The sequence below is a fragment of the Globicephala melas genome, chromosome 6, assembly GCF_963455315.2.
Source record: "Globicephala melas chromosome 6, mGloMel1.2, whole genome shotgun sequence".
NCBI classification, from domain to species: Eukaryota; Metazoa; Chordata; class Mammalia; order Artiodactyla; family Delphinidae; genus Globicephala; species Globicephala melas.
This window is the reverse complement of record NC_083319.1, coordinates 72,132,759-72,158,884: the sequence shown is the minus strand read 5'-3', so window position 1 is coordinate 72,158,884 and position 26,126 is coordinate 72,132,759.

Genomic DNA, 26,126 nt, shown 5'->3' with positions numbered 1-26,126 from the left:
AGGAACAAATTAGAAATCTGGAGATAAAATTGTAAAACTCTCCAAGAAGGAAAATGTGAAAGAAAAAGAAATAGAAGATATAAAAATAAGGTTAAGAGATAGGAAGATAGAACAAAAGTGCTAGGATCCAGAAAACAAGAGATTCAGAAAAAAAAGAATATAAAAGCAGAGAGAAAGAAATATTTGAAAAAATAAGAGAGTAAATTTCTCATAATTAAAAAAAGTTAAAAAAAACAGATTTGATGAGCCCATAGACTGCCAGAGCATAAATCAAAGTTTTCTTTTTTAAACTCACATGTAAAGTATAGAACATTTAAAACTATGACAAAATTTAGAATTATCTTAATAATTTCAAGAATGAAAAAACAGAGCACATACAAAGGAATCAAAACACTGGAGGCAATAAGACAATGGGGTAATGTTTTCAAAATACTGAGAATAAAGAATTTGAATCAAGAATTTTATATTTGGCCAAACTGTCATTCAAACAGAGGGCAATGATTAAAAAAAAAATTCTCAGCCATACAAGACTTCAAAATTTTGCCCATAAACACCCATTTGTAAAATAGTCTGGATAAAGTACTTTAAGAAGGAGGAAAAATAAGTACAAATCATGCAGGAGATACATGAAGCAAAAGTGAATAAACATCTAGGTAATGTTTGTTGTGGTCTTTTAAAAGTAGCTAAGACCAAGTGAAAGAAAAAAAATAGAAAATATAGTCATAAAAATTCCAAATCAAAACATAATTATCAGTACAATGGGATAGGAAAGAAGACCAAGAAATGTGAGAGCTTTCTAAAATTCTTGTCTTATTTTTGAGAGGTTATAGATTTTAATTTTTTAATGAGTGTGTGTGTGTGGAGATTTAAAAGAAATAAAGTGGGTCACTTCCTCTAAAAATTGACTGGGTGAGGTGAAGTGATATCTCATTGAGAACCACCAAATAACCTGGTCAAAATATATTTTAAATCTGTTAAAAGATACTGCAGAGTTTAAAAGGCGATTAGGAATTAGAGGATGAAGATCTGGGAAAAGAAAGAAACACAGAAGGATGAAGTAGGCATTTGGCACCATTTTTACCCCTGGAAATATCTGCCTACTTAAGAAGAGAGATCTGAAGGCTGAGAAGCACAGCAGAGCTTTCAGTAAATTTGGGACCAACAGACCAAAGACTACAGAGTTCAGAGCCCACCAAGGAAGGTAAGGTAAAACCCATGCTTTGAGTTGGGAACTAAAAGAACTTGAGTTTAAGAGTGAATTGAAATAGACTGGACCACAGAGGGACAAAAGCCCTCAAATAATTTTCAATACCTACTTGAAATGACGTAATCCCTGCTTAGAATAACATAATCCCAACCGGAAAAAAGAGCTGATTTCTAGTCCTGTTTGCCTTTGGTCAAAAGCAAACAAATTTCTCTGATGAAAGATGAAATAAACGTAGGATTTAAATTGTCTCTACACGTTTTATATGCAATATCCAGCACACAATATAAATAATCAAACGTGAAATTAGAGCTCAACAAGATCATAAAACAAGAGGAACACAGACAATAGAAAATCACCCAGAGGGGATCCAGACCATTCATTATAAGACACATGATGATTAAAAGGATAGATTTAAAAGAATGCTGTCTGCAGAAGACCATAATAATAATAAATAATAATATGTGTGATTAAAACATAAATAAAATGGAATAGACTAGAACAGAGTTATAGTGTTTTCAAGTCCCTATGTTTTCTAGGGAAATATAAAAGTATACATTTACATTGAAGTAAGTATGCAGGCTGTGATATAATTATTGAAACAATTAAACAGTACTAACTATAAAGATAATAAAGGACAGTTGGAATAATAAAAATAATCAACCCTAAAGGAAATACGAAAAGAGAAAATGTAACAAAAAGGAAGTGAAACAAATAAGTAGGTAGTAATGAGATGATAGGTATAAACCCATCATATCACTACTCACATTGATAACGGTGATTACATTATATGTAAATGAACTAAATGCTCCAAACAAAAGGAAGGAATTGTCTGATTTTTTTTTAAAGAGTGTAACAACTTCTAATTATAGGAAAACATTAAATCTGAAGTTTAGAAACTATTAAAGGAAAACTTTACATACCATGCAATCGTTAGCCAAAAGAAAAATGGTATAATTGTATTAATATTATAATAGTCTTTAAAGTAAAAATTATTACTACAGATAAAGTAGAAAACATGACTGAATACAACTCTAAACTTATTTGTACTTAATTATGTAGGCTTGAAATATATTAAGCAAAAAGTTATAAAGTTAAAAGGGAAAATAGGTAAATATACAATGTGTAAATTTGAAATCAAATCAGAGATACATGAAATGAGAAATGTGTAAATACACAATCCCAATGGGAGACTTTAAAACACATTTGTCAGTAACTGCAGTTATAAGCAGACAACAAATCAGTATGGATACAAAAGATTTGAATAATATAATTAACAAAATTGACCTAATCAACCTAAGTAAAACACTGCACCCAACAACTACAGAATTTATGTTTCTTTTCAAGCATACCATTTACCAAAATTAACCACCTATTGGTCCGTAAAGTCTCAATGATATTAAAAAATGAAATCATGCACATTATATTCTCTTCACAATAGATCAAAACTAGAAATCAGTATCAAAAAGATCATTAGAAAATCCCCAAATGTTTAGAATACATTTTTAAATAACCAACCAAAGAAGAAGTCACAGTGGAAATCAGAAAAAAATTTTTAACTGAATTAAAATGAAAATGTGACACATCAAATTTTTGAGATGGAATTATAGGAATAGAAGAAAATATAAAGCTTTAGACATATATAAATATATATATAAGTTTCTGGAAAATATCCCTTATCAACTTAATTAAGTTTGCTTCGAGATTTTTAATGGAAGCATTGCTGAATGTCAAAAAATTTCAGCATCGTCAGACACGTAATTGTATATTCTCACCATTCTATTGATTATATTCACAGGTTGCTTAACGCTGACCATTACTTGTATTCCTAGGATAAACACTAAATGTAATCATTTTTAATATACGATTGTATTTGATTTTTCAATATTTTATTTAAAATTTCTCATAAGTGAGACTAGCCTGCAATATTATTTCCTCTTTGTGTATTCTCTTTTATTTATTTTAAATTGTCCTTTCACCAGTTTGTGACTAAGATGATAATGTTCTCTTAGAATGACTTAGAGAAGTTTCTCTTCTTTTTTTTATGTTCTGGAATAACTCTGGAGCATTTCAATATCTTCTTTCAAGGACTGTTATACCTTTCACATTTGGCTGCCTTTGGTGACAGTGAGAGGTGTCATATATTCAAATGTCATTATGTATCTGTGTCTGTTTCTGGATCCTATATTGTTCTATTTGCCTATCTGTATACTCCTGTGTAACTATTGGGTTCGCCAAAAAGTTCGTTCAGGTTTTTCTGTTACATCTTATGGAAAAACCCCTGAATGGAACGAACTTTTTGGTCAACCCAATATTTTTATTGTCTTAAGGCACCTAACTGGAATGCAGTCTTCTAATCCATGAACATAGTGTGAACACAGCATCTTCCCATTTATTTAGACTTCTTTGTTTTTGCCTAGTAATGCAGAGTCTCATACATCTTTCATTAATTCCTAGATATTGGCTATTTTTGATAATATTTTCAATGCCATTATTATCTACTATTTTATTTCTGATACTATGTTCCTGGTATATAGAGAAATAATTGTTTGCCTATATTGGCCTTATATATATAGCAATCTAAATTTACTTAATTCTAATATTTTATTGGATTTTCTATGTACCTTTTTTGCAAATAAAAATTTTGATTCTCTCATGGTAATACCTTTCGTTCCTTCTCTCTCCGTCTCTCCCTCTTTATCTCTGTCTTTCTTAACGTACTTCCTCAGATCTTCAGTATAATATTGAATAAAAGGGATCATAATGGACATCCTTACCTTGTTAGTGACCTCAGAGGGGAAAGTGCTCGATATTTTACTGTGATGTTAGATATCAGTGTTTCTTTTTTAATAGACATGCTTTATTAGACCATTCCCTTCTATTCCTAGTTTACTGAGAGTTTTACCATGAATGGATACTGAATTTTATCAGATGCCTTTTGGCCTCTATTGAGATGACATTTTTTCTCTTTATTCTGATAATGCAGTGAATTACATTGGTTAATTTTTGCATGTTAAACCAAACTTGCATTCCTGGATAAACCCCAGTTGTCATGATGTCTCCTTTATATGCATCTCTGGACTTAATTTTGTAATATTTGGTTTACAATGCTTCTATACTCATGGAAGATATTGGTTTAAAATTTTTCTTGTAATGTTTGGAAGAATTAAATCAGTAGTCATCTGGATCTGATGATTTCCTTGAGCAGAGGTTTTAAGTTATAAATATTATATTTTTCTTTAATCAGATATAATATAATTCAGAATCTCCTCTTGTCAGTTTTGATACATTTTTTCAAGAAAATTTACTTATGTCACCTAAGTTGTGAAATTTATTTTTATTTATGTGATCTGAATTGGTGCCACTCTTTCATGTATTTTGTGAGCAGTCTTTGCTAAGGGTTTACCAATTTTATTAATCTCTGTAATGAACCAAATTGAGGGAATTTAACGTTTTATTTAAGTTGTATATGCTTTCTATTTAGTTGAGTCCTGATTTTATTTTTACAATTTCCTTTCTTACAGTGTCTTTGGTTTTGATTTGCTTCTTAAAAAATAAGCTAATTCTCAACTTTTCTTCTTTTTAATATAGCCATTGAAAGCTATATATTTTTCTGTAAATGCGGATATAGGTATATCTACAAATATTGATTTGAAACATTTTATCACTTGTTCAAAATAGTATTTAAATTTTCATTGTGATTTCTTCTTTGAGCCATGATTTGTTTAGGGAATATATTTCTCAACTTCCAAACATTTGAGAATTTCCAGTTATCTTTTAGTTGTTATTTCCAGCTCAATTCTGTGGGCAAATATCATATTTTGTAATTCCAAGCCTTGGAAATTAAGACTTGTTTCATTGCCACATATATGATCTATTAAAAAAATATGTTCCAATTGTGCTATAAAAAACCATATGTTCTATAATTGTTTGAGCAGTATTTTATATATACAACTGTGTATACTTTACTACTTATCATTTCTATAGTTTATGCTTACTGATTTTTATGTGATTATTCATTCAGTCACTGGGCATGTATGTGTGTGTATATGTATACACACACATATGTATATTACAATATACATATAAACAATAAAATCGACTTTAACATGTTTTTCAAATCTTATCCATCCTTCCTAAGTTTTGTCTGTGTATTCTATTAGTTAGTGTGTGCAAAGATAAATCTCTGACTATGACTGTGGATTTATCTATTTTTCTTTATGTCCTATCAAGTTTTGTTTTATATATTTTAATACTATATTAATAGTTCATATATGTTAATGTTTTGTTTCATCTTTGGTAGACACTGTTATCATTATGATACATGCCTCTTTATTTCTACTTACCTCATATTTGAAATACACTCTACTCTAATAACAGACATACTTTCTTTTGTTTGCTGTTTTCATGGTATGTCTTTTTTACATTTATTGATTCTTACACTTGAAATAGGTCTCATAAGCAGCAAGTGAGATTTTTCTTTTTTTAATTTGGACTGACAAATTTTGGGTTTTAAATTAAACATTCTTTTACATTTAATGTAATTATTAATATATTTATGTTTAAATTTATCATCTTACTATTTGTCCCATTAGCTTAGTTGTCTTTCCCATTTTTTTCCTTATATCTTGGTATTAATCAAGTATTCTTTTAATGATAACTTTTGCCCTCTCCAATCAATCAGGAGTACCCTAGAGATTACAACATGAATGCCTGATTTATTTGTGTCAAACAAAAACAGTACAAAAATAACAATTTGTTTTTCTTCTCTGGAAATGTTGAAATTCATCTATGCTGTTTTTATAGTTCTGAATATCTTGGCATTTTGTTTTGGTTTGATTTTCTTTCATAGTAACCATTGGGTCCTTTTAATAGTTCCTAAAGATTTCCCTTTCAATATCACAACCAAAAATTTATATCTGGAGATTTAAATAACCTGCTTAAAAATATTAGAAATAGTGAAATTTTATATAGCATATCCCAGAATGGAATATTATACAGCTATTAAAATTATGAATCCTAATTAACATAGGAAAAGTTTTATAATGTAAAATTAAAGAATGTGTATGTGTATATGTGTATTTGTCTGTATATGCATAGATAGATATATGTAATAAAGTGAAAAATTGGAAGTAAATACCAAAAACATGAACATGATTATGTCTGCAAAGTATATATTTTCTTGTTAAAACTTTTCTGTATTTTTTATGCTGGGAATAGTCCATTATTTTATATATACGTATATATTATGTACATTTATACATATACAGAGAGAGAGAGAGAGAGAGAGAAAGAAGGAGCAAGCGAGAAACAGAATGAGAACACAAGGAATTATTTTCCAGTCCCTAGCACTGAATCCACCAAATTTTTCTAAATTCGCAATGCTATCTGTTTTAAACTTTGCCCTTTTACCCACACATATGGAGTTAGGTGTTTGGAGAAGAGCTCTAATTCACTCTTATACACACTTAGAACACTTGCTAAGACATCTTTATGTGGCCATCACAGTCCAGCCTAATTTCCTTTCATAAGATCAAAAGCTTCCTCCCAGAAGGAAATCAAGCATTTACTGCAAAGCCCTTTTCCTCAGTAGCACTGAGAATGAGGTCTATGTAAGAGCACCTACTCAGCAGCCCCAGCAAGTAGAAGCGGTCCTGGAACTACAGCAGGCAGAGCTGAGATTTACACAAGAGACTTAATCACATTCCAAGTTCATTAAAGAATCTGAGGCAAGTACAGGGTTACAAGAAGAAACACTGTACAAAAGAAAGTATCAATCTTTCCATTCTATGGAAGAATCAAGGAATAAATAACTTTGGTTCATAACATCTAAAATGTGAAACAAATAATCATTTCCATTTAATAATTCAAGCTATATAGATGTCCAAGTACATATTCTGACTCTTGGAAGTAAAACCATATCTAAAGGGTTATTTGTTGTTGTTTTATTTATACCTTTCTTGAAATAAGTCTCAGAAATATCTACAAAACCCCAAATCAACATCATAAACTTTAGTTCTCTTACAGCCTCTGCATATAGCTTGACAGTTCTTCAACTTCTAAATTTGCAGAACCAGCACTTCAAAATGATAGGTAAATAGAGCCACCAGTGACCCTCTATGACAAGCCCATCCTTCACCCAAACCATAGCTAAGGGAAGTATCATTGTGCCCCAAGCTTATGTATGCCATTTGAGACATACATCAGAAACAAACATCTTTCTCACATACTGGTTTTAGAAGAACAAGTATCTATCTATTTAAAAGAAAAGAAAAAGCAAGAAATGAAGCAACCATCCAACTAATCTCAGTAAAAAAGCTATTTGGGATAATTTTTTTAAGTTTAGGCTTGCATTTTCTTTAGCCTGGGTTTTCCAGATGACCATCTCATTCATTCACCTATTTGTAAAGATAGTGCTAGATTAAAACCATATTAAGAAAGGACCCACTAATACATGATAAACAGACACAGCAATGGATGATAATAATGAAAATATGGAAATGTATAAAATACAAGTGGCATGAATCAGTTTAGAAAAGACATTATTCACACAATGGGGAAAAGACAATTGGATAATTATTTGGAAAACAAACTTGAATTCCTGTATTATAAAATATTTTAAAAGGAATTCTAGATGGATAAAAAAATCTAATGATGAAATACATAAAGTATTAAAAGAAAATGTAGGTTATTAGTCTTGTAATTGTGACATAAAGGAGGACTATCTAACTATGACACCAAACATTTAGTGATAATATTGATAGGTTTGACTCTACAAAAATATACAATATTCTCTAGGACAAAATCCCCTTCATAAATAAACAAGTCATTTAGTAAGTTAGCTAACTATTCAGTTAGATATATCTTTCTACCAAGTGACATTTGAGGTGACTCAAAAATATATAAACATCTATGAATATTTCACTGTTTTAAAAATACACACATGAGAAATTATAGAAATAAAAACAATGAGGCTGGAAAATAAGACGATTTAACAAAGTCACAAAACACACCAATAGATACTAATTAATTATGGGCTAGGTACACTGCACTGTCCTAAGCTGTCTATTTCCTGAACAACACCTACTCCCATATATTTAATTAATTTATTTATTTTTGCAGTACGTGGGCCTCTCACTGCTGTGGCTTCTCCCGTTGCGGAGCACAGGCTCCGGACGCGCAGGCTCAGCGGCCATGGGTCACGGGCCCAGCCGCTCCGCGGCATGTGGGATCTTCCCGGACCGGGGCACGACCCCGTGTCCCCTGCATCGGCAGGCGGACTCTCAACAACTGTGCCACCAGGGAAGCCCTCCCATATATTTTAAATGATCCCAAATCTCTACTTGACTTAAAAGAACTCACACTTAAAAGAGGTCCAAGATGACACATAGTTAAAACACTGATGTCTACATCCTTACAATGCATTCTGTTTTGCATAAGATAGTAACATGGTTTCAAAACATATTTCATGTAGGTTTAAATCTATATAGAGTTCTTCTAAAACTAATACCCGCTGGGGAAAAAGTGAGTGTTTTTAGCATTTGTTTTGAGAAAAATTATTGTAATATTTTTAACCATATGAGATAGAGTAAGAAAAATTGCTATAATAGATGAGACTAGTTTTCAATGCATATTTCAATTGTCTGCAGATAACTTGATGGTCCAAAGATACTTTAGAATACCCCAAAGTTCTGAGTATTTTGTTTTTCTTTGTCAATGTATTTGCATTATAAAATAATGCAAACACATTATATGAAAATGAGGAAAATAAAGGGAAGTTACATATAATTTCACAACATAAACACAACCAATTTCACTTCTTCTCTTCCAATATTTTTTCTCCTTTTTATCTGCTTGGATTTAAGAATTCCAGCACTTTACAATCTTGTTACCTTTATGAGAGAAAGGATTTTCTGAATTAGCACCAGCTCCATTAGAATGACAACCAATTCTAAATTAGAAGAAGTCCAAGGTAGTAAGGTTTTACAGCATCGTTGAGAAAATCTTTGGACCCCCCAATGTATAATACTTTTGTATAGAAAACAGCTTATAGGATATGCTGAACTTACGACATAGAGGTTAAAATAGTTAACAAGAAATGTAATTAAGGTTTCCTGTCACATGACTTTTCCCCTCACTTCTTCTGCATGTTAGTGCTATCTGGACTAATTTTTAAAGAAACTTATTTTTTTATCAGGTAGCATGACAGATTAGTCACTTATCCAGGGCCAATCCAAAAAATAATTTTTATGTTTTAAGTACAGTTTCTTTGTCCTGTTTGCCTAGTTTGGGTGATACATGTGAAGAAAGCGAATCCTTTAAAAATGTGTATAGGCAGGAAAATCCAAGATACTACACTACAAAGCTTCTGAAACTTATGGGCACTTAAACAGAATTCAGTCATCTGTGTGTGAGATCTGCATAAAACTAGTAGTGACATTTTACAAATGCAACATGGTCCAAATGTTATAAAAACTGATCGTAAGGCTGTGTTAGTAAAATATTCAACTTGGTGTGAGTGAAATAACATGTTTTTTTCCCACAGAAGACAGTTATACTTTTTCCAATACATGAGGAACTGTATGCAATTTCTGACTTTGAATAGAAAAATATATATTTCTTATAAAATTGCTACTATCTTTTACCTTTCCAACATAATTTCACATGCACAGACATATGGGAATTGGGTAAACTGCATTACATTGTACTGGTATTTCCTAGAAATTTGACTCCCCCCAATTTTACAAGATAAATTTCCTAGTGTTACCAACAAATTAGCTGAAATTTTTGTTTTTCTATTAAGAATTAACAATTCTAAAATATAGCCAATTTTTTTTATAACTATAAATGGAATATAGAGTGAATCACTATATTGTACACCTGCAACTTATATAATATTGTACATCAACTATACCTCAATATTAAAAAGAACAGTTCATTCAAACCGTCCTGTCATATCTTAGACATCAACTCTAATTGATTTGAAAACTCAATCAACTGAAAACCCAAAGACTGAGTTAGAACACCAAACCATGCATAAGTATGCAAATGCAAATATGTCTTACTGACATCTTCTCACAATTCCTTATTCATAATCACTGGGAACCTGGCATCAGAGGGTACAGAGAAGCCCTGGCAAGAGCTGGTATGCACACTTCACATGGAGTTGCTGGGAAAAAGGCATCAGTCCATTGTGGCAATGGCATCACAGGAGTTAGTACCCCTGGTTCCACCAGTGACTATCTGTAAATCTGATCTTGGACTAGTTCTTTCACTTTCTGAGCTGTGAGTCTATGAAAAAGTGTTAATGCAACACAGACTCAGGAACTATTCAAGCAAAAGAAAACAATAAAATATTAATGGCATCAAAAATCTTGAAAAATGAAAAGTCTTACCCCAAAATGCTTTGGGGGTAAGCTCTTTCTCAAGTAATAATAGAGCTTGCTATTCTGGGATCTGTAAGCAGCTCTTGAAATGAAATGGCTTGACAGTATCTTTCTGGGCTGGTGGAGGGGAGGTGGGAGGGGGAGGAGTTAATTGTCTTCCAAGTCCAAGAAGGTGAAAATCTTTCCAGAAATTATTTCCATAGCTCTTCTTTATCTTGACTCAGGCTCTTTCCCCCATTTTCCCTTTCTCTTCTCAAAAATCACTTTTACTTCAACTTATTTTCCTCTAATTCTTCCTAGCAAAAACATCCGTTAAATCCCTATTCTTCTCAAGCCTGACCTTGCACCCCTGATCCCACCTCTGCCCCACATTTTCCTGCATGATGAGGGGCTGAAGTTCTAATTCTGGCCCATCTGCAAAAGCAAAGGAGGTGGGAGAGTGGATGTGGGATAGAGAGAGTGAATCCTTCTATAATGATTCCTACCTTAAGTACTGTCTGGATATTTTCCTGATATTTCTGTTATTCTACTTGACAGGCAACTATCCCCCCCAAAAAAGAAAAAAAAAGCTGTGTGAAGTAGTTAGTCAGAGTTTGAAGAATTATTAGTGACAGAAATGGAAAAGCCACCTACCCAGTTTTCTATTCTTCTTTCACTGAGATTCTGTGGGCAGTAGTGTTTCTCAGAACATACCTCAGAAAATAATGCAGTTAATTTCTTCACATTGAATACCATCAATTAGCTTCTATTTCAAAATGGATTTTCCTGCTTTCCAAAAAAGTCAATGCTCATTTACTTTGATCTCTTTATAGTTGTCCTTCCTCCTTAGCTAGAAAGTCTTTCCTTCTTGTTAAGTATCTGCCAACTTGGAAAGCTAAAGTACCCAAAACTGGCAGAGATACATTATTGTCATCCCTATGTTTCATTTTCCCAGAACCTAGCATAGGAAAAAAAGAAAAACAACCCTATTTTCACATGCAACTGACACTAGCTCAGTTGCTGAGATTAGCTCATGAGGGTGGGGGAAACGCATACCAGTTCCCTTTCATATATGTATCCTTTTTATCCTCTTCCATCTGCAACTCAATGGTTAGAAAATGTGATGGGTTAGAGAAATCTGTTCATTCTGGTAAACTGTTTGGAGGTGTCAAGGCTAAGAATAGTCATGGGCTGACATTAAATAGTAGGGACACATGCTGAACTGGCTCACCCAAAGCTGGTGTCTACAGCAGCACACCAAATTAGAATTTAGATGGGAGACCTTTTTTAGAATATTCTTGGATCTGATTGCTCAAAGACATTTTAATTTAGAGATGCAATGGGACCCTGGGGGCATGAATTCCCATGGACAGGACTGATTCAGGTGCTCTTAAAAACTGTCTTTAAGCCAGAACATAGAGGAGAAAATCATCACAATAACCTCCCCTCTATCAGGAGGACAATTTCCACTGAATACAGAACTCATGTAACGGCAAGCAGGTTAAGCAGCAAAGCCAATCTAGAAGAAATTATAATGCTTTCTAAAATTATGGAACAATCCTGTTCTTTGAAGTTGTCTAACTTGCAGATCTGTCTGAGAGTTTAGCTGATTCACATCTTGGCAACATCCATATTCAGCCTAGGTTAAATATATGTCTTAATCTATGTCACTATGAATGTCACGATTATGGTAAAAATATCAATTTCCTTTGGAAGCCATGTTTCACTTCCAGTCATTGCTCCTTTAAATCACTTGCACATGTTTAAACTTAGATGGCCAAGTGGTTAAGCTGGTAGATTTAGAAAAGAACAGGTCACTCTTTAGATCACGTTTGGGAAATTATTTGTCTGTGGATGTAACCATTCTTTTACTCTGGAGATATTCCTGACTTCTCTATTAAAAAATGAATCTTTCTCATGTGTTCAGATTTAACCAAACTGCTCTTTAAGTCTGTTTTCTTTCACAAACTATCAAACAACTGTGTTCAAAGAGATGCGTTAATTCACAGACTCGCAGGGCAAGGAGGCTTAGGCTTGAGAGCTCACGTGGCATTCGAGTACATAACCCTACCTCCAGGCAGGACCCTGCCAAAAACCTATCAAGAGAACTGAAAGTGTAACCCACCTTCTAGAGCTGGAGGAAAGAAGTTTTCAGTGATTTTAACATTTAGACACCCCGCGCTGCCTGCCTACATGCCTAAGAGGGATCCCCCATCTTGTCATTTAAAACTATTTCTTCACATTTTGTTCACCACAGAGTTAGAACACATAAACTTCTGATAATAATGCTATTTCACACACATTAGGTCAAATAACCCCCACTGCTTTTTCCCTTTTCCTCATAGCTCCACATATTAATATTTTAGTCAACAGCATTGCTTTGTGCCCTTACATTGCTATGGCAAGAATTAGAAAAAAGTACATTCCTCTAAGCAAATAAAGTACATTCTGGATTCATCTATTCATTCTACAAACATTGCTTGAAAGTTCCTATGAGTTGGAGTAGTTCTACGGACTGAAATTACAGAGGTAAACAAAGAATGAATTCCTGCTCTCTTGAAATGTAGAGTCAATCTAGTGAAAGGAGATAGACAACGAAGTATACAAGTGAAAGAAAATAAATATGGCTATAGATGATAGCTTTTCTTAATGAGAAGGGCAAGCCCATGGCAAGTACAGGTTTAGGAGACAAAATCAGGATTTGGGGTTTGGACATATTGTTTGAAATGCCTGTTAGATTTCCATTAGATTTGTCAAGTAAACAACTGGATACAGGAATCCAGAGCTGAAGGAAGATATCTAGGAGAGACAAATTTTGGAGTCAACTGTTGACTAAAATTTCACTTAGGATTAATTTACTTCTATCATTTATTTTGTAAGAAGGAGCCTGTCATTTCCATTTCAACCAATCTCCCCGTTCCGTACTTCATTTTTCAATCAGAACAACTAGTTAATTTCATTGTTTTATTCTAATTTTCTAATAAAATTTGACAAGTATCTACTGACTATATTTCATTTCTAAGCTTAATGAGAAATTTCACCTTCTGCCACATTATATTTTTACCAAAAGTTATTAAGTGTTGACTCTGTCTTGTATTTTATTAAGCATTTCCTATGTATCATGTCATTTAATTCTCCAAAACCTTTATAAAATAGGTATTACCACAATCTATGTTTTGTTATCAAAGAAACAGAGACATTAAGCAAGTTGCCTCGGGTGACACGCCCAGTGTCTTAAACACAATGTTATACCAGTTCTATAGTCTCCCAACAAGTGGATATGTTACCTGACACCAGATCATCCCACTCTTTAGAGATATGTATTTTAAGTCTACAAATATCCACTGAGGGCTCTTTCAATGTAATGCAACATCTATAGAACTGAGCTCAAGATGAGCAGGCATCCAGAAAAGGACTTCATTAATGTCTACTGAAATGAAGAGAGGTAAAAAATTGCGCATTGCTAAGTGTCTTCACAGAATTATCTTATTTAGTCTTCACATTAAACTGGAAAGAGAGGTAATATTATCCGAAGGCTCAAATCACGTAACCAGCCCAATACTTAGAAAATGTGAAAGCCTGGATTTGACTACCATGTCCAACTCCACTGCCATATTCTTCCCACTGTGATAAACTGTGATGAGCTACTGAAATATCAGTTGGTCTTTTTAGTCTTCTACTGGAAGAATCTAAACACTGAGGATGGTTGAGTGTGAAGATTAAAAGGTTTTTCCCCACTACTATCATGAATTTATAATTAGCACCTGTGAGATAATAGAAAAAATATATATTGGTCTCTGTCCCTGGTTCCTGGCACAGAGCTTCTACAATTCTTGAAGTGATTAGAGCATCTTTTGTTCTAGTATTTAGTCTATGACTCTGTCCCTGACACAGGGCTCTAAAACTCTTATAAATTCCTAAGGGTTAAGAGAACTAGGGGCATCTTTTGTTCTACTGACGTGACTCTGGGTGGCTTCCTGGATGGCTCCTAGATGGGAGCTGCTCACCAGAAAGACCAAGCTGTGATTAGAAACTTGGAATTTTCAGCCCCACTCCTCATTCTCCAGAAGGGGGAGAGGGGCTGGAAATGAAGTTAATAATTAATCATGCCTGCATGAGGAAGTTTCCATAAAATCTCAACAGTATGGTAAACTCCCAAGTGGGTGAACACATCTACATACTTGGAGGTGATGCATCCCAACTCCATGGGGGCAGAATCTCCTGCACTCAGGACTCTCCCAGACCTCATCTTATTTATTTTTTCATCTGTATCCTTTAACATACCCTTTAATAAAGTAGAAACATGTTTCCTTGAGTTCTATGAGCCCCTCTAGCAAATTAATCAGATCTGAGGAAAGAGTCATGGGAACCTTAGATTTACAGTCAGTCAGCGAGCATAGGTGACAACCTGGACTTGTGATTGGCATCTGAAGTGGAGTGGAGCAGTATAGTGGGACTGAGCCCTTGACATGTGGGATCCAGTGCTATCACTAAGTGGACAGTGTCCGAATTGAGTTAAATTGTAAGACACCTAGCTGGTCGCAGAATTGCTTGGTGTGGGAAAAAAATCCACACATTTGGTGACCAGACGTATCAGAATTGAAGTTGTCTGTGTAAAGTAAAGGAGGGGAAAAACTAAGGTTTTCCTACAAAGCACCATTTCTCTGTGGATGATGGAAAATATCTACCACTTATTGAGGAGATAAGATATATATATATTCAACTAGAAAGAAATCTCAAATGAAGAACAATTAAGTGATTCACCCAATGTTGCACACAAAATTAAGGGCAGGACTTGGAATAAACACAGGTGTTTTGACTCTGATCTTGTTTTCAATGCTGCCATATATGTGTATAAAAGAGCCATTTAACTCAGGTTGTACAGTGAAACAGAAAACCATGAGAACTAAATTAACCTTATTCTCTCAAAACCAACATTAACCTCTCTGCTCCTTTCCTCAGTTAGGTCCTGAAAGAAGCCTAGAAAATAGGTTCATTTCTAAAATGGATTAATTTGTGAAATTTATACCATATAATAAAATTATTTGGAATGGAAAGTGACTGTTTCTTCTTCCCCCACTTCTTAAACTTTCTTTCTAAAATAAATACACATATTATGCAATTCCACTAAATTATGATAATGCTTAGAATTGCTCTATTGCTGGGCTTTCTACTGTGAGGACCACTTCCAGGGAGGTTTATTTATAATGGGGTCATTCTGAAATCTCAGTAGCTAATCCCGTTGGATGGGTTCCAAGAAACACCTGCCTTATGATGAATTTTTCTCTCTCATGAATAGAATCCCAAAATATGCCAAGGTTGGGTCTAATACATCACTATTTCAAGATATAGAAATAGATGAATTGAGACTGAACTTTCATATGATAACTAGGACCAAAAGTTTTTCCCCAAGCTGTGAGGAAGCAAAAGGAAACTGATTGTGGGAACAAAGTCTCTTGTAGAGAAAAGAAGTTAGAAGTTAGTAAAAGTAGTCTAGAATAATTTATAGCAATATATAACTGCAAGTGCTTTTATTACACATTCTAATATTTGGTTCTGACAATAACCTGGTGAGATAAGCAGGTGAGGTACCGTTACGTTCAAACCACAAATGATGAAACTGAAGCTAAAAGAGATTAAGTGGTTCACCAAGAAGACCCCAAGATAGGATTAGAATTTATAAGAGATTTGATGGCAGAGGACACAGCAGACATGAGATGAGCCTTCAGACTACAATGTAGGTCTATCACTTAGGGAAAGAGAATGAAGGAAGGAGGATTGGGTAGATAGACTCTTGAACTACAGCACAATTTCAAGAAAGTTTCAGGCAAAGACCTTCGATGGAAGAGCAAGCCCACTGTCTTGGGAGAATGGGTTGCCTTATCCTCTGTCTTTGGCTGAGAGCAACCCATAGAAAGCATGGCCATAAAGTGAAGACAGTGGTGGGTCCAGAGGGGCAGGAGCCGGGAATATTAATCAATTATGTTCCTCACAGCTGGAGATCTGCCCAGCACACTTTGATGACTGCCACAATCCCCTATGCTCACCCAAACAGCAATTAGAAATGGTGGTCCCAGAAGTCTCCTGACATCTAGTACAGTATTTTATAGTCTTTTTTTAAATTGAAGTATGATTGATTTACAATATTGTGTTAGTTTCAGGTGTATCACATAGTGATTTGCTATTTTATACATTACAAAATGATCACCCAGTCTAGTTACCATACAGCGTTATTACAATATTATTGGCTATGTTCCCTATGCTGTACATTATATCCGAATGACATTATTTTAGAACTGGAAGTTTGTACCTCTTAATCTCCATCACCTATTACACTCATCCCCTACCCCTTCCCCCCGCCACCATTGACCACCAGTTTGTTCTCTATATCTATGAGTCTGTTTTCTTATATTTGTTTGTTTTGTGTTTTTGGATCCTACATGTAAGCGAAATCATATGATAACTGTCCTGCTCTATCTGACTTATTTCACTTAGCATAATACCCTCTAGGACCATTCATGTTGTCACACCTTTCAAGATTTCATTCTTTTTTATGGTGGAGTAATATTCCATTATATATACATGCCACATCTTTTATATCCATTCATCTTTTGTGGACACTTAAGTTGCTTATATATGTTGGCTATTGAAAGTAATGCTGCAGTGAACATAAAGGTGCACATATCTTTTCATTAGTGTTTTTGTTTCCTTCAGAAAAATACCCAGAAGTGAAATTGCTGGATCGTATAGTAGTTCTATTTATAACTTTCTGAGGAGCCTCAATATCATTTTCCATAGTAGCTGCACCAATATACATTCCCACCTACAGTGTATGAGGGTTCCCTTTTCTCCACATCCTTGCCAACACTTGTTATTTGTTGTCTTTTTGATGATAGCCATTCTGACAGGTTCGAGGTGGTATCTGATTGTGGTTTTGATTTGCATTTCCCTGATGATTAGTGACGTTGAGCATCTTTTCATGTGTCTATTCACCATCTGTATATCTTCTATAAAAAATAAAGTTTATTAAGGTTCTCTGCCCATTCTTAAATGGAGTTTTTTTTTTTTTGAGGTTGAGTTGTATGAGTTCTTTGTATAGTTTGGACATAACCCTTATCAGATATATTGTTTACAAGTATCTTCTCCCATTCAGTAGGCTACCTTTTCATTCCGTTGAATATTTCCTTTGCTGTGCAAAAACTTTTCAGTTTGGTGTAGTCTAATTTGTTTATTTTTGCTTTTGTCACCCTTGCCTGAGGAGACATCTAAAAAAATATTTTTAAAACTGATGTCAAAGACTGTACTCTCTATGTTTTGTTCCAGGAATTTTAGAGTTTCAGGTACTACCTTTAAGTCTTTAATCCATTTTGAGTTTTTTTTTTAATATATGAGAAAATAGTCCAGTTTGATTCTTTTGCATGTAGCTGTCCAATTTTCCCAAGACCATTTATTGAAGGTACTATCTTTTCCCCATTGTGTATTCTTCTCTCCTTTGTGGTATATTAATTGAATATAGGTGTGGATTCATATCTGGTCCCTCCACTGTGTTCCATTGATCTATGTGTCTGTTTTTGTGCCAGTACCATAGAGTTTTGATTACTGTAGCTTTGTTGTATAGTTTGAAATCAGGAAGCAAGATACCTCCAGCTTTGTCTTTATCAAGATTGTTTTGGGGCTTTCCTGGTGGCGCAGTGGTTGAGAGTCCGCCTGCCGATGCAGGGGACATGGGTTCGTGCCCCGGTCCGGGAAGATCCCACATGCTGCGGAGCATGTGGCTCACCTGGGCCCGTGAGCCATGGCCACTGGGCCTGCGCGTCTGGAGCCTGTGCTCCGCAACGGGAGAGGCCACAGCAGTGAGAGGCCCGCGTACCACAAAAAAAAAAAAAAGATTGTTTTGGCTACTCAGAGTCTTTTGTGTTTCCATAGAAATATCAAAATTATTTGTTCTAGTTCTGTGAAAAATACCATTGGCATTTTGATAGGGATTGCAATGAATCTGTAGATTGCCTTGGGTAATATGGTCATTTTAATAATATTAATTCTTCCAATCCATAAGCATGGTATATCCTTCCAATTGTTTATCATATTCAATTTTCTTTCATCAGTTTTAGTTTTTACAGTACAAACCTTTACTTCCAAGATCAGATTTATTTCTATTTTATACTTTTTGATACAGTTATAAATGGGATTATTTCCTTAATTTCTCTTATTGATAGTTTGCTAGTTTTAGATAGTTTTAACCTTCCTACTAGCTCTGTAAATGATTGATCTACTACCTTCTCTGTAATTTTGCCTTTACCAATGAGATTCTTCCTTTCATAATTTTCATATTTCTAGTTGTGGTCTTTTCTTTTCCATTTAGAGAAATCCTTTTAATATTTCTTGTAAGGCCAGCTTAGTGGTACTGAACTCTTAGCTTTTGCTTGTCTGTAAAACTATCCCTCCTTCAAATAGCAATGGTAGTCTTGCTAAGGAGAGTTTCTTTGTTGTAGATTTTCTCCTTTCACTACTTTGAATGCAGTGTGCCACTCCCTTCTGGCCTGCAAAGTACTATTGAAAAGCCAGCTGATTGTCTTCTAGGAGTTCTCCTGCATGTAACTAGTTGCCTTTCTCTTTCTGCTTTAAATATTCTCTATTTTAAATTTTTGCAATTTTAATTATATGTCTTTGTGTAGACCTTTTTGATTCATCTTGTTTGGGAATCCCTGTGCTTCCTAAACTTGGATGTCTGTTTCCTTTCCCAGGTTAAGGAAGCTTTCAGCTATTCTTTCTTCAGATAAGCTCTCTGCCCCTTGATCTCTCTCTTCTCTTCCTGGGATACCTATAATATTAAAGTTAGTATGCTTGATGTTGTCCCAGAGGTCTCTTAAACGAGCCTTAAAAAAAAATTTTTTTTTATGTTCAGCTTGGATATTTTCCATGGCTTGGGTATTTTCAGTCTTCCAGTTCATTGATCCATTTCTCTGTGTCATCTAATCTACTGTTGATTCCTTCTACTGTATTTTTTATTTCAGTTATTGTACTCTTCAGCTCTGTTTGGTTCTTTTATTTCTAAATCTTTGTTAAACTTCTCGCTATATTCATTCATTCTTCTCCTGGGTTTGTTGAGCATCTTTATGATCATTACCTTAAATTCTTTATCTGGTAGTTTGCATATCTCTACTTTGCTTAGTTCTTCTGAAGTTTTGTCTTGTTCCTTCATTTGGAACATATTCCTCCATCTTCTCATTTTGCCTAATCCTGTTTTTATTTCTATGTATTAGGTAGGTCAGTTAATTTTCCAATCTTGGAGAAGTGTCCTTATGTAGATGTCCAGTGGGGCCCAGAAGCTCACTCTTCTCCGTTTACTACAGCTATATGCTTTAGTGGTGCCTCTATGTGGACTGTGTGGGCCCTTCTGTTGTGGTGGGCCCAAGTACTGTGGGCATGCTGGTAGGCAGAGCTGGCTTCTGGCCTGGTTGGTTGCCAGGTCCTGCCTCATGTGGTGGCTGATAGCCCTCTGGTGGGCAGGACTGTGTTCTGGCATGGTTGCCTGTGGGGCCCTAAGTGTTCCAGGGCTGTTGCAGATCCACTATTGGGAAAGGCCAGGTTCTTCTGTGGTAGTTGGCTGCTCAACCTGGAGAGTCCTGGGACTGGTGCCAGCCTGCTAGTAGGAAGGTATGCCCCCAGTGCTAATAGGCTAGAGGGAGGACTCCAAAATGGCACTTGTAAGCACCAGTGTCCTTCTGGTAAAAAGAGCTTCCAAAAATGGCTGCTGCCCATGTTTCCATCCCCATGGGGAGTCTCAGTTGCCTCCTACCTCTCCAGGAGGCTCTCCAAGATTAGCAAGTTGGTTGACCCAGGCTCTTATGAAACTACTGTCTTTGTGCTGGGACTCAGAGCATGTGAGATTTTGTGTGTGCCCTTTAAGAGCTGGATCTCTGTTTCCTATAGCTTCCTGGCTTTCCTGAACATAAGCTGTGCTGGTTTTCAAAGACAGACATCTTGTATAGGTCCCCGGGGCTGGGGAGCCTGATGTGGGGCTCAGTTCCCTTGCTCCTTGAGGAGAACTTCTGAAATTGTGATTATCCTCCCACTTGTGACTTGCCTATCCAGGGCTGTGGATCTTGGCTATATTATGTCTCCACCCCTCCCGCTCATCTCCTTGTGATTCCTTCTTTAGGAAGGAAAATATTTTCTGCTAGGCTTGTGGAAAATATTTTCTGCTAGTTGTGGAAAATATTTTCTGCTAGGCTTCAGGTCATTCTCATAGATAGTTTTTCTGTAAATAGTTGGAATTCTGGTGTATCCATGGGAGGATGTGAGCTCAGGGTCTTCCTACTCTACCATCTTGGCCACACCTCTATCTATACAGTCTTTAACGTGAATGATACATGACACTAATAAATATTTTTGCTACTACAATCATGATTGTGAATACAATCATGTAAGTTGTCAGATTCTGTTATTTTTTTAAAGCCAAGTCTATAATAGTTATGCATACAAGCACCAAGTTGTAGAGTACCAAAAAGTTTCAGATGCACAAAAACTATCTCAGATACAAGGGGAAAAAAATCATCTCCCATCATAGATTACTTTTGCCACCTCCAACTATAAATTGTGATTCAAAGGTATTCAACTTGCTAGGTGAAATTTTGATGGATACATAACACTCTAGAGCCTATTTACTTTTGCTCATATATCTGTTCAAGTGAATTTATGTAACTGAGTTATTTAAAATGAAAAGTCATTCCTCATAAAAAAATAAAAGGTATATTTATATTTACCAAGCACCACCTATTTTGGCATTGCAAAGAAACCCTTGTTTTGTCCTAAAAACAAGTCTGTAGATACATACATCATTCCTTCAAAATACACAGGAAGAAATCAAGGCTCAGAGACATTAACAACTTACTTAAGGTCTAACAGAGAATGCCGAAGTCTTAATTTGATTTCACTGCCTGTCAAAAAGAGTGGCATTATAGCCAATAAAACACAGATTAAAATACTAGAGCTTTAAACATATCCATTTGATTGCTTAATGTTCCCTGTTACCTGACTGATACAGATTTTTTTTTTAAGTGGACCATCAAGAGATGGAAATGGTTTAGAAGTGATACATTACCATGACTGTCTTTATAACATGGAAGAATCATTCTCCCTTCCCCACCTATCCCCACTTCTGATAAAAGGTCCTTATAGGAATTCTTCTTGGAATTATGGATCAAAAAGAATCCTACTGAATTATATTTTTGCTTGGACCTGGTTTTTGGAGATTCCAGAAGAAATCAGATAATTTTTTTAGTCTAACGGAATAAAAATTTTCTATAACCACAAACATTAGAAAGTTGGACAAAAGAAATCAAATATAATTTTCAGGTTTTCTCCCATGTTACAATATCCATGTCATTGGATGTGCTTGTTTTTGTGCCTATAATATCCTTTTCAATTTCTCTGCCATTAAAATCAGTCTTTTAGATTCAGTTTAAATCTATCTTTTTTCTTTCCTGTGAAGCCTCTTCACCATTCCTCAGTCCACCCTTCCTTATCACACCTGGAAGATGGTTGACTCTTTCTCTGTACAATACCCCGACTCTTCATACAATACCTCAATTATAGCTGTCATCATACTTCTGTGCACTTACTTGTCTGCCTTAAGTGACAGCCAAAGAATCCCATGGGGCCTGAAATTCACTTTTGCTCAGTTTTGTGTTTTTGGTGCCAAACATTGAACAAATATTTCTTCATTGAAGGCAAGACTACATGGTAGAAAGCAAACGACATGGAGAAATTCACTATAGACCTTAAGAATCTTAATAACGTGATGCCCATTTATACCTAATCTTCTAATTTCCTTTTTACAAGTGTAATCATATGATTCTTTCAAGGAAAATTTGATGTTAAACTTTCATTCATTTTTATGTTATTATTATCAAAACATACCGTAGAGAATAAATCATAATTACATTATATTCTCAAGATAAATACACAGATGATAGAATGATAGGTATCTAGATGGTGGATAAAGTATTCCAAAAGTAAGGAAGTAAACATTTTAGCAATTTCTAATACCCCCAAAATAACCAAAATTTTGAAAAATATTGACTCATATTTCATGTAAATAGAAACAACAGAAATGGTATACTGAGCATGGCTTTAGTATTAAGGAAACTTTCCTCTTTGCAGTAACCTTGAACTTGTGTTGTCTTAATGTCTCCAAATATAGTATTCTATTAAAATTTTGCCTATGGAATAAAATTGACTAAATGCATCATAAATCTTCCATAAATTATAATACAGTGGTTTAAATTTTGTAGGAGCTGCAATAGAACAATGTAAGTAACCATGTTTCATTCATCTTAGTATTATATAATTTATGCATCAGCATCTCTTCCTTAGAATTTAAATTTCTGATTTCAGCCCTCCTTATAAATTTCCCAAAGGGTTTCCCAGTATCTTGCACATAACAGACACTAATATATATGTTAACAAAACTCAATTACAGCAAAAATGAAAATTGAAAGAGAAAATAAATATCTTGAAAAGAAATGAAAAAAATCAATTTGTGGGTTCTCACCCCACCATGTGGGGCTTCCCTGGTGGCACAGTGGTTGAGAATCTGCCTGCTAATGCAGGGGACACGGGTTCGAGCCCTGGTCTGGGAGGATCCCACATGCCGCGGAGCAACTAAGTCCGTGAGCCACAACTACTGAACCTGTGCGTCTGGAGCCTGTGCTTCGCAACAAGAGAGGCCGCAACAGTGAGAGGTCCGTGCACCACGATGAAGAGTGGCCCCCGCTAGCCACAACTAGAGAAAGCCCTCGCACAGAAACGAAGACCCAACACAGCCAAACATAAATAAATTAATTAATAAATTCCTACCCCCAACATCTTCTTTAAAAAAAAAAAAAGCCACCATGTGGGGGCTTCCCTGGTGGCGCAGTGGTTAAGAGTCCGCCTGCTGATGCAGGGGACACGGGTTCGTGCCCCGGTCCGGGAAGATCCCACATCCCGCGGAGCGGCTGGGCCCGTGAGCCACGGCCGCTGAGCCTGTGCGTCTGGAGCCTGTGCTCCGCAACGGGAGAGGCCATAACAGTGAGAGGCCCGCGTACCGCAAAAAAAAAAAAAAAAAAAAAAAAGCCACCACCATTATGTGTCTTAATATAGCAATAGAACTGTTTCATCACTTCTGCCCATCACTAAAATGTCTGCGTTAAGAGCATTAAGCCCATCTGAGAATTATCTTATAAATCTAGAGAAATAGTTTAGAAAATTGCAGTGTCTTGCATTCTGATAATATCTTTGCAGAAGAACAAAACAAACTGGTCATTAGGAAAAATGAAATCATAAATCTTTCTGGGAATTAAAAGAAAGAAAATGTTTTATATTAATTCTTGAGAAAACATGACTCAGTGCAGTTATAAGTTTATGTATTCTAAATGTATTTGTATGGAAAACAGATCGTTATATGGTAAAAACAGATTGTTATATAGTAGAAAAGCAACAGAGTTGGATAAGGCAAGTCTATCCATCACTATTTACCTATGTGACCTCACACATGTCCCTTAATCTCTCAGGTCCAGTTTCCTTTTCCATGGGTCTCTACCTCACAGAGTTTTCATATGGAACAAATGAGATAATGCATGTTAAACTCATGTGAACGCTAAACTAGAATACTCAGACACTATTATTCTATCGTGTTTATAAATCCCACATAAACACAAAGACACACAGTATTCATAGAGAATTAAAATATATCCATTGCATGAGCATACGTGCATTCCACAAGTAGCACCCTGTCCTAACAGACTGCTGTCACGTTGCATTTGTATGTGTAAGCATTAGTGCCATTTTCACATACCTGTTAAGCAATCTTCTGTTATTACTTTGCAACACATCATCTATGTCTCTCTTTTTACTAACATAAGGCCATTATCTTGCCATTCAGCAATGACAGATGATTCATCCATGATTCCAAATGACACATTCTTGATATATGGGGGGAGAAAAAGAAACAACTTTGCTTCTTTTTTTAAAAAACAGATATATTCTACCTGTGCCTTGGATTCAGTTCCTGAGAAAAAGTCACAAAACATGTTCAGTGGCACAAACTACCTGGGATACATCATGTAGGGTAGAGGACAGAAGAGATATTTTCTTCACCAATTACTTATAAATGTTAACAATATACACTATTCCACATGGAGAATTCAAAATGGTACAAGTTTGCACAGGAGAGGAACTGGGGGAGAGGAGTGAAAAAATTTGTCAATTTAGTAGCACAAAATAAATCCATGGTCCATTTTTCCAGTTTGTCATAAGAGAAAAATTGGAATGCCAAAGAGGCAAAAGGGGTTTTCCTACAGTTTTTGACATGGTGGTCTTACTTTCTGTCCCAAGTCAGTATTTGCTATCTAAGTGGGATTTTTTTCTGTTGATTTGTAAATTTATATATGAATATTTTATTATCAATTATAGCTAACTTGTATTGAATGCTTACTATGTACTACCCATAATATCACCTCTCATTAAAAAAAACTTTACACAGCAAGTAAATACAAGTGAATAAGTCTTAGGTTACATAGAGAATTAGTGGAAGAGCATGGATTTGAATCAAAGCGTGTTTGAATCCAAAACTGCTGCTCTTAACAACTACTTTATTTGGCCTATCAGGGAAAAATGGAAAGATTAAGTCATATAAAGCATGAAGTTAATCAACACTTAAGGATACAATTAGCAAATACCCTTCTTGAAGAGTTTCTTTAAAAAAGGGAGGGGTGCTTGTTATTGCCATTCCTTTGTAAATACTGACCTCATAAGGACTCTTAAACTTTGTGGGTACAAAGTCACCATCTATTAGCACATCTGTGTATGCAGGAAGAGACCCATGGGAACAAGAAAACAATACAATACATACAGCCCGATACATGGAATGAGGAAAACATGCTCAGGTTCCTGTAGGAGCACAAAGATGGCTGAACTGTCTGGTGGGGTTAAGGAAAAAGTTCTCCAAGGAAGCCAATCCAGATCAGAATTTTGAAGGGAAAATTTCCTAGAGACGTGTAGTAGAAAGGGGAGGTTTGAGAAGGGAGAGAGCATTTATGGCAGAAGGAACAGAAGGTAAAAGGCATGGAGGTATGAAAAAGCAAGGTACATCTAATTAAGATGCATGGCGTGAAGCTCCCTCAAATGGGAATGAATGGAGACAAGATTTAAAAGACGGGTGGAGTCAAATCATGGTCTTGTACGTCATGCAAAGAATTTGGATTATAGGCTTCAGGCAAGATGGAGTTATTGAAGAATTTTATATCAATGAATTGAACAGACTTGCATTTTAGATAGATTATTTAAGTCTTTAAGTAGATGTAATGGGATGAAAGCCGCAGACAGAGAGACAAGATGGCCAAAGGTGCTCAAATCTGACTAGATTTTAAAAGTAAGTAAGTTCTTAAACATCGAGACACCTAAACATAGAGCTTTTTAAATAGTGTTTTGAGCACATGAAGAACAATCTTATAATCAATTACTGCCTTGGAACCCTGTTGCTGCATTCATATTCCTAATGCCAAAATGACAAC